Raw genomic sequence first — 11265 nt, 5'->3', positions numbered from 1 at the left:
TAAAATGAATAAAATGTAACCTTGAGCATAGCATGAATATTAAGCATGTTTATATTTGGTTAATGCTTTTGAATAAATGACCAAATGAATAGTGATTTGTGGATTAGTAAATCAAGAAGATTATATGAGTTTTATGTGAAGTGAAAGTGTCTGAATTGGTCAAAAATAGATTGGTTGTGTATATGCATTTTAGGTATGATAATTGGCATGTAAATTGAGTGTACTTTAAGTCGTTATTGGTGCTAAAAAATGGTTAACTATATATAGATGATTTGGGCGTAATTTTTAGTATTTGAACTAGGCTTGATATGTTTTATTATTAATGTTTGAAAATGGTCCAAATTTGATATGATTAAATGTGAATAAGGATTTATTTGTTTAATGAAACATGTTTGATCATTTGGTGAAATTATTAATGCCGTATATGCTAATGGACTAAATGCCATGTGATATGCTTTATTTGATTTAATACGTACATGTATAGAAATATTAATTAAAATTTATTGATGTTTATTAGGTATTCGAATATCATTAAAGTGTTGAATATATAATTTATATATATCTATTATCAATTAATAAAATCATGAGTAATATTTAATTGAACATATGCTTACATACATGAATATGACTTGTGTGAATGTGTGAATGTTCAGAATTGTGCTTTTGTTCAGTGCTGCCTCATGACCCTAACCTGGCAACGGATACGCGTTAGGGGTGTTACATTTGATATGTATCAGAGCTACGGTTTAGTCGATTCTAGGACTAACGGAGTGCGTGTGAGTCTAGCTATACATGCCACATTATATACTGTGATAGTGTGATGACTTCTGACAGTTGAAAATATGTTTTCAGATAGTAAATGGATCCTTACAGAGCTGTAACTGATGATGTCGAGAGTATAGCGCCTGCTCCCGCACAAGTGACAGTGCCGGTTGATTCTCGACCGACCTCGAGTAATCAAGAGGGAGAGGCTAGGCAAGCCTTTTATCAATTGATGAACGACTGGTTTACTCAGTATATCTAGACGAATTCGGCTATACAACAACCTCCACCCCTGATTATTCCTTCTCCAATACTTGCTATGCCCCAAGTAAGTGATCCGTTGAGATCAGATAAGCCTCCTGTTGATAAAATCTGAAAACACGGGGTTGAAGAATTTAGAGCTATTGATGATGATGATGCTGAGCGAGCTGAATTCTGGCTTGATAATACTATTTTCGTGGTTGATGACTTATCTTGTACCCTAGATGAATGTCTAAAATGTGCTATATCTTTATTACGAGACACCACATATCACTGGTGGAATACACTAGTATCGGTGGTTCTAAAAGTGTAACACCCCAAACCTGGCCTAGATGTTAGGCCCAAATCTGGCGTGTCACATTGAAGTGTCTTACAAAAATTGGACTTGTTGGTAGAAATTCGTTTCTGAGTTGAAATATTTTTTTTAAAAACTCAAATCATCTTAACAATTTATTAACCATTTAAAATGTCTTTACTTTAAAAACATTGTTTGTTGAAGAAGCAATATCCAAAAATGTTGCAAAAACACGGTGTTTTGAAGACAGATAATCTTTTTGAAAACCAGCGTTCTATCACTATCAATTAAGCATCAAATAAATAAACCCAAATAAAATAACTTAAGTTTAAGAGGCTTTATTACAGAATCAAAACCCAAAGTGAAATTTTAAATATAAATAAAGTTAAGCATTGAAAGCTGCGGTCGTGTGACCATCTCCGAGTCCTTCGCAGCACCTATCCTCCTAATGCTAGGGATTACCTGCACAGTTAATAGACGGGATGAGTTTACGAAAACTCAGTGTGTAATCCCTTTACTAGAGTAATAACAAGATAATCAAATAGAAGTAGAAATATGCAGGCCAAAGCCCGTTAACAAACGATAAAGACAGTCTAGTTCAGAGCATACGTGGGCCAAATCCCATTACAATATCACTTCGGTCATAGCCAATAATAGAATCAATTGGGCCTAGCCCATCTTAGTATTAAAACAGAATATGTGAATGCATGGATGCATGCCATCCCATCCAACCCTACACTTGCCTCCATCCAACCCTGCACTACATGTGGGGAATAACTCACCCACGCCATCCCTACACTTATAATGTTAGCACCGATTGCAGCACTGACCGAAATTGCAACAAAGCTGCTAGTATATATACGGCATTAAGCCTTCAGTAGTGGTATTATAATTGGCACAAAGCCATCGATAACTGTAATAAGTTCGGCACATAGCCATCAGTGATAGTAATATAATCGGCACACAACCATGGGTAAATATGATCGATACAGAGTCATCAATAAATATGATAGGCACATAGCCACTGGTAAATACGATTTGCACAAAGCCATAATCAACATAGCATAAAGCCATATTTAGGTTGGCATAGAGCCATAATCAGATTAAGTAGCACTAAGCCGTTCATCGGTCTACAGTTGTCTCGTATGACCCATACGACCTTAACAGATCAATACTGGATCCACAGTCGTCTCATGTGACCCGTGCGATCCTATCAGAACTTCCTCCATATCAATGACCCAACCCCATGCAATATGTCGTGTATGTAATGCTCAATCATCACACGTGTATGCAAAATGACCATGCTCAGTAGCAGTCATTTAAACATATATTAAAAACATATCAGTTTTACAACCACAGTCAAGTCAGTTAAAACACAGTCATACAATCACAGTCAAATCAGTCAAATTCATAGTCTAAGCCGGTCATTTACCCACAAGGGCAAAATAGTCATTTTGCCCTACAGGGGTATTTCAATAATTTTACACTATAAGGGTATTTCGGTAATTTTACACTACAGGGGTATTTTCATAATTTTACACTACAGGGTTATTTTCATAATTTTACAAACTAGGGGTATTTTGATAATTTTACAAGCTGGGGGTATTTCAGTAATTTTACAAATTGAGGGTATTTTGGTAATTTTACAAACTGGGGGTATTTTGATAATATTACAAACTGGAGTATTTCGGTAATTTTACAAACCAAGGGCATTTCGCTAATTTTACAATCCGAGGTCTTAACAACCCAACCGAAGGTCCATCGTCACCTCGTACGACTTGAGTAACCTAAACAGACATAACGATGTAAATGGGCCTAAGGCCCACACTCGGCCCAAGTGGGCCTACACATTCGTGTGGCCCATTTAGCCTAGAAACAGCTACAGTTATGCAAACGTCACAGTCCAAACAACACTTACAGCATCACATACATTTTATCCATGTGGACCCACAAGCCCACTAGGCCCACATGGCCCATTTAGCCCAATGAGGCCCAAAGCAGCCTAAGACCACGAGAGCGCTCATTGTGGCCTCTACAGTCTAATGCCCATGTTTGTGGGCTTGGCTCACCACACGTGCGATCGCATGCTCGTGTGGCATCATACGCCATATTTTCAGCTTTTCAGCATTTTGCCGATCTACAGTCATAGCAGTGTAAACAACACATACTTTCAGCTTTGAAACGACTATCGAAAACTGCATATAAATACATACACTTTCAGCTTTTCAGATGATCATCAAACATAGCATATGGTTACACACCTGATCAAGTAGAGTACTAAGAATTCCCAGGCGCTAGAACCTATTCAAACATAACAATAGTTAATCACTTATCAACAAAGTTAAAAGAATATTAACCAAACCCTTAGCCGAAGGATCGACTACCACTTGCCTTGACTCGAACAGTCAACTGTGATTTGCCTACTTAATCCAAAGTTTGGTGTAGTCACCCTTTGCAACCTGGTAGAAGGCAAGAAGAAAATTCACTTCATGAGTTACAAAAGATCAAATCAAGCCTACAACTTAAAGAAACTATCGGGAATGGGAACACAACCACATAAGCCACTTCCCAGACTGCCAATCCTGATACCCTACGTTGCTTAAACTTGGGGGTAGAGGCTACGTGTCCACTCCCAATCGGCACCACTGTCATCACTTTATTGTTAGAACCCCTTTGCTCATCGTGAGTTCGATTAACAGTGATTACTTTCCAAACTGAGAACAGAAATGGAGAAAGTATGGGATGTAAAAGCGAAGAATCCGTTAAACCAGTGCTGAACCGAAAGGGGTTTGAGAGGGAAAAAAATAAAAAGAAGTATTCGACCAATGATTGAAAAGGAAATATTAGAGGAGGAGGAGAGCAGAGATTCGACAATTAAAAGAAAATATTGAGAGGAAGATACCAAATTTGGCTTAAAGAAAGAAATAAGAATGTCCAAAATGATAGTGCTTATTCAGCCAAAGCAAGAAAAGAAGTCAATATTCGATCCCAAAAATTGAGTAAGAAACACAAGAGAAAAGATAACAGAGAATTCGACACACAAGGAGCAGAAACCAAAACTAGATGTCAAACACCACAAAAAGCCCGAAATTGAGCAAAGAAAAACTGAAATGTGACCATAATTTCCCCTCGCCAAAATTCTCCCTTTCCACCATCCTAATTCGGTACAACCACTCCTCCCATGCAACTCTCCTATTTCAAATTCCTTAATTTTCTCCCCAAATCACTCAACATCTAATTAAACTTTCCTTGAAACACTCATGACCAATTCAACCTCAGAGTCTCAGTCCAACTCCACCTCCTTCCAAGCTCAGCCAACAAAATAAATAATTCCTTTACCTATGCCATGAATTGAACCTTAGATGTCACGCACATCATACACGCCACCTTGCCACTAGATCACAAGCTCCTTTTGTGATATATTTTAACCAAAAATATTTAAAAATCCTACTTCCAAGCATCAAGGGTTTTATTCACTAAAAACAAAAATTTAGCTAAAGCCCAAGTTTGAACCCAGGACTTTTCCAATACTCCCAAATATGCCCAAGTACTTAGCCACTAAAGCCAACAAGCAATTTGTGAAATTTCTTGCACACATAAACTTTTTGTGTTCCTACGCTCAAGACCCAATCCTTCTAGGCCCAAATTCGTGGCGTTACAAAAAGAACAGGTGACCTGGGACTTCTTTCAGACTGAACTCTGTAAGAAATATATCAGCCAGAGATTTATCGACCAAAGCAAAGAATTTCTGGAGTTGAAATAAGGTCAGATGACCGTGACAGAATATGAGAAGAAATTTGTGAGACTCAGTCGATATGCCCGCGGGTGTGTTTCGACCAAAGCTATCATGTGTAAAAGATTTGAAGATGGGTTAAACAAAGACATTAATCTGCTAGTTGGCATACTTGAAATAAAAGAGTCTGTAGTCTTCGTTGAGTGAGCCTGCAAAGCCGAAGAGCTCGAGAAAAAGAAATGAAAAGCTGATTTTAAAGCTAGAGATTCACGTAAGAGATCATCGAGTAAGTCATTTCAGTCAGCATCAAAGAAGTTCTGAGATGATTTTAGTCGTTCTAAGGCTACTTCGAGTTTTTCTAGACGGGATTGTGATAAACCACTTGTGAGCTCGAGAGCTACCTCAGTAGCTAGTGTTGGTAATGTTAGATCAAATCAACCCGAGTGAACATTGTGGTAAACAACATCCTGGTAGTTGTAGATTGCATGATTGGGGCCTATTTTAAATGCGAATCTACAGATCATTTTGTTCGTGAATGCCTTGAGTTAGCTGAACAAAATCCAGTATAGAATACGAGATTGGGTAACACTACAGCTCGAGGTAGACCACCCAGAAATACGGGTAATGTGAGTAACAATCAGAGAGAGACTAGAGATACAGCAGTTAGATCCGAGGCTCGTGCACCTGCCAGAGCCTATGCTATTCGCACACGCTAGGAGGCCTCATCCTTAGATGTTATTACCGGTACATTCACTCTCTATGATACTAGTGTAATTGCATTGATTGATCATGGTTCGACTCATTCTTATGTGTGTGAGACTTTAGTATTCAGTAAGACTTTGCTTGTTGAGTCTACTGAGTTTGTGATTGGAGTATCGAACCCCTTGGGCCGGTGTGTTATTGTTGACAAAGTGTGTAAAAATTGTCCTTTGATGATTCAAGATTTGTGTTTTCTAGTTGATTTGATGTTATTACCATTTGATGAGTTCGACATAATTCTGGGTATGGACTGGTTGACTTTGCATGATACTGTTGTAAACTGCAAAAGAAAGACTATTGATTTACGGTGCAAGAATGATGAGATTATTCAGATTGAATCTAATGATTTGAATGGTTTATCGGTAGTGATTTCTTCGATGTTAGCTCAGAATTATGTGAGAAAAGGTTGCGAAGCTTATTTTTCTTATGTGCTTGACTCTAAAGTGACCGAAAGGAAGATTGAATCAGTACCATTTGTGTGTGAGTATCCGAATGTGTTTCCTGAAGAATTTTTGGGTTTGCCACCTATTCGAGAAATTGAGTTTGGTATTGAATTAGTGCCGGGGACGACTCCAATATCGGTTGCTCCGTATAGAATGGCACCTACTGAATTAAAAAAAATTGAAAGCTCAGCTACAAGAGTTGACAGATAGAGGTTTTCCGTGATCGAGTTTCTCTTCCTAGGGTGCACCAGTGTTATTTTTGAAAAAGAAAGGCGGAACTATGAGGATGTGTATTGATTACCGACAACTCAATAAGGTGACTATAAAGAATAAGTATCCATTACCATGGATTGAAAACCTGTTCAATCAGCTGAAAGGGGCTACAGTGTTTTCAAAGATAGATTTAAGATCAGGCTACTATCAGTTACAAGTCAACGACTCTAATGTGCCAAAGACTGTTTTCCGAACGAGGTAGGGACATTATGAGTTTTTGGTTATGCCTTTCGGACTTACTAATGCACCTGCTGTTTTCATGGATTTCATGAATTGAATTTTCAGATAGTATTTGGATCTGTTTGTGGTTGTGTTCATAGATGACATTTTGATCTACTCCCGTGATGAAACTGAGCATGCCGAACATCTGAGACTTGTGTTACAGACTTTACGAGATAAACAGTTGTATGTAAAGTTTAGTAAATGTGAGTTCTGGTTACGTGAAGTCAGTTTTCTGGGACATGTTTATCAGAATTGGGTATTCAGGTTGATCCAAGTAAAATTTTAGCTATACTTGATTGGAAACCTCCGAGAAATGTTTCTAAAGTTTGAAGTTTTCTAGGACTTGCTAGTTATTATAGATGATTCGTGAAAGTTTTCTATATAATTGCAAACCCGATGACAAGCTACTACAGAAAGATGTTAAATTCAAGTGGTCAAAAAAGTGCTAGAAAAGTTTTGATCAGTTGAAAACCCTTTTGACCGAAGCTCTAGTGCTAGTTCAACTAGAATCGGGTAAAAAATTTGTTATCTATTGTGGTGCATCTTTAAATGGTTTGGGCTGTGTTTTGATGCAGGAAGGCAAAGTCATAACTTATGCCTCAAGACAGTTAAAATCGCATGAAAAGAATTATCCAACACACGACCTAGAGTTAGCAACTATTGTGTTTGCATTGAAGATATGGCGTCACTACCTGTTCGTTGAGAAATGACATGTTTATTCTGATCACAAAAGCCTAAAATATTTGATGAATCAGAAAGATCTGAATTTGAGACAATGCCGATGGTTAGAGTTGCTAAAAGACTACGAGCTTTTGATTGACTATCATCCAGGTAAGGCTAATGTTGTTGCTGATGCTCTAAGCCAAAAATCAGTGTTTTCTTTGTGTGCAATGAATACACATATGGCTATGTCTGATGATGGTTCGATAATAGTTGAATTAAAAGCAAGACCGTTATTTGTTCAAAAAATTTGTAATGCTCAGAAAGTTGATGATGATTTGTTAGCAAAATGAGCTCAATGTGATTCAAATGTTGATTTAGAGTTCAGAGTTTATGCTAAAGGCTGTTTGAGGTTCAGAAACCGAATATGTGTTCCAAGAAATTCAGAGTTGATTCAGATGATTTTGAATGAAGCTCACAACAGTCAGTTATCTATTCACCCAGGTAGTACGAAGATGTTTAATGATATAAAACAGCTTTACTGGTGGCATCGTATGTAACGAGACATTTCTGACTTTGTTTCGAAATGTTTGTTCTGTCAGCAAGTAAAAGACGAGCATCAAGTACCTTCTGGATTTCTTCAGTCGATCATGATACTTGAGGAGACAGAGTCATGATGGATTTTGTATCTGGTTTATCGCTGACACCAAGCAAGAAAGATGCAATTTTGGTTATTGTGGATAGATTGACTAAATTAGCTCACTTTGTTCCAGTTCGTACAGATTATTCGCTCGACAAGCTAGCTAAATTATATGTTTCTCAGATTGCGAGATTACACGGTGTGCCTATTTCTATTGTTTCGAATAGAGATCCGAGATTTACATCACAATTTTGGAAGAAACTGCAAGATGCCTTAGGTAAGAAATTACATTTCAGCACTGCTTTCCATCCGCAAACAGATGGTCAGTGTGAACGAATCATTCAGATACTTGAGGATATGTTGAGATGTTGCATTCTCAAGTTTGAAGGTACATTGGAGCAATACTTACCTCTGATTGAATTTGCATACAATAATAGCTTTCAAACGAGTATCAAAATGACACTTACGAGTCTTTGTACAGTCGTAAATGTCGTACACCATTGAATTGGACTGAGCTCAGTGAAAATAAGATACACGGGGTCGATTTGATCAGAGAGACTGAACAGAAAGTTAAAGTGATCCATGGAAGTCTGAAAATAGCGTTAGATCGTCAGAAATCGTATACGGACTTGAAACGAAAAGATATAGAGTTTTAGATCAGAGAAAAAGTAATTTTGAAAGTCTCACCGTGGAAGAAAATATTCAGATTCAGTCGTAAAGGCAAATTGAGTCCGAGATTTATCGGGCCATATGAGATTATAGAGCGTGTCAGGCCAGTTGCTTATAGTCTGTTGTTGCCACCTGAATTAGAAAAGATCCACAACGTATTCCATGTTTCGATGCTTCGTAGATATCGATCTGATCCCTCACATGTGATTAGTCCGTCAGAGGTTGAGATTAAGCCTAATATGACATATAAGGAAGAACCAATTCGCATTTTGGCTCGCAAGGTTAAAGAATTACGAAATAAGAAAATTTCGTTAGTAAAGTACTGTGGCATAAACAGAGAGTTGAGGAAGCAACGTGGGAACTAGAGGATGCTATAAAAGAGCGTTATCCAAACCTATTCACCGCTAAGATTTTCGAGGACGAAAATCCCTAAGGGGGAGAGTTGTAATAGCCCGATTTAGACCCTATTCAAAATGGTGGTTTCGAGACCACGAATCCGAGTCAAAAAAATATTTTGAATTATTTTCTATGTTTATTAAGTGTGAATTTATATGTGTGAAATTTTTTTGCTTTAATTTTATCATTTGAATGCCCAATTAAATAAAAGGACTTAATCGCGTAAAATTAAAATTTGGTGGTTAAATGTGAAAGTGCTTATTTGATGTTGTCTTTGTAATGTGAAGCACTTATAATGCAATTAAGCCATTGACAATTTAAGTGTACGGTAATGGCCATGATTTACAAATGTTTTATATTATACAATAAAGGTTAAATAGGTAAATTAAATAATAAGTTAATATATGTTAAAATATAACATAATTAAAATAACTTGTTCATACTTTCTTGTGACCGAATAATAAAAAGAAAAAGAAAGAACCAAAGCCTAGGGTATTCGACCATTCTCATGCTTGATTCAAGGTGAGTTTTAGTTCGATTTTTGATCTTTTTTACGTTTTTGAGATCGTTGCTATGTTATCTACAAAGCCTATGCTTGAATTTCTGATTTTGATGAATATTTTGAGTTATGCCATTGATGAATATTTAAGTTTCGTGATGATAGTTGGTAAAATATGAAAGATATGTTTTGGATTGATATGTTTTGTATTGGAATTTTTGATGATTTTGAGTAGTTAGGACTAAATTGCAAAAATAATAAATTGAGGGACTAAAATGTGAAATAAATGAAATGTATGGAATTGTATGAACACTAGCAATATTCAACCTAAGCATGGTGTGTGCAAATTTTGTGTTTTACGCAATAGGGACTAAATTTTAAAAAGTGTAAAATGTCAGGGGTAAAATGGTAATTTTCCTATTTATGTGTTTTTGGACTAAAATGAATGAAAATAATTTTGAATCAATTTAATTTGTATATGTTTAGATCAAGAACCAAAGAAATCAGATTTGGATCGGGGGAAAACTAAAGTTGTCGACTAGTCGCCCGTTCCGTTTTTTCATCATCCAAGGTAAGTTTATAAGCAAATAGATGTTGTTAATTTTAATTAAATGAGAGTTATATATGCTAAAATGAAATATGTGATTATATATATGAGTTAGCCGAATGTGCATAAGCTTGGGAGATATGTTAACGAATTTGTTTCAACTAAGTTATGATGTCTGAAAGTCCCGTACGAACCATAGGATTCGATGTGTGTTTGCCTGTAAGACCACATTTAGGATGTTGGCATAGATATATGTGGTTACGTGTAAGACCATGTCTGGGACATCGACATCATATTTGATTTGTGTAAGACCACGTCTGGGACATTGGCGTCGATATATGTGGTTACGTGTAAGACCATGTTTGGGACATCGGCATCGTATTTGATTCGTGTAAGACCCTGTCTGGGACAGTGGCATCGATATGAGTTAGTATATAAGACCACGTCTGGGACATTGGCATTTTTCGATATATGTGATTATTCGAGTATCCTATTTGATTCCTGTAACACCCCAAACCTGGCCCAGACATTATGGCCAGATCCAGCATGTCACATTGAAGTGTTTTATCGAAAACCTTGTTTTCATTTAAAACCCTTCTTTGAAATAAAAAAACCTTGAGTACAGTCCTAGCTTGTATTTGTTTCTTTCAAAGCAAGGTGTATTTTAAAAAAAAACAATTCCTTCTTGTATGATAATAATTACTTTGTAAAATCTCTTTTCAGTTGCAGAAGTTTTATTTAAAATAGATGATTTATGAAACCTTGTCGTTTAAAAATTGAGTTGCGGAAACGTAGTATTTAAAAACAGTTATGGTTTTAAGAAAACAATGTTCTACTTCTAGCAAATATAAAGCAGAATAATAACCAGAGGAAAGGCCTTATTACATTCCAGACTGAAATAACTTTAAATACTAGAAATTATAGGCTTAAGAAAAGAAGTCCAAGTCGTCTTGCTAGTTGGCCACCTTGAAGTCCCTCCAACAGTCGAATCACCTACTGAGGATCACCTGAGAAAAATAAAAGAGGGGGTGATTTTTGAAAACTCAGTGTGTACAACCCTCGGCAAATAGAAAAGCATGCAATAGCAAGCCTTTTTGGGCTAGAGC

This window comes from Gossypium arboreum, chromosome 8 (assembly GCF_025698485.1).
Source record: "Gossypium arboreum isolate Shixiya-1 chromosome 8, ASM2569848v2, whole genome shotgun sequence".
In the NCBI taxonomy this organism is placed as follows: Eukaryota; Viridiplantae; Streptophyta; class Magnoliopsida; order Malvales; family Malvaceae; genus Gossypium; species Gossypium arboreum.
The sequence above is the reverse complement of the archived record's forward strand: the minus strand, read 5'-3'. Positions refer to the sequence as shown.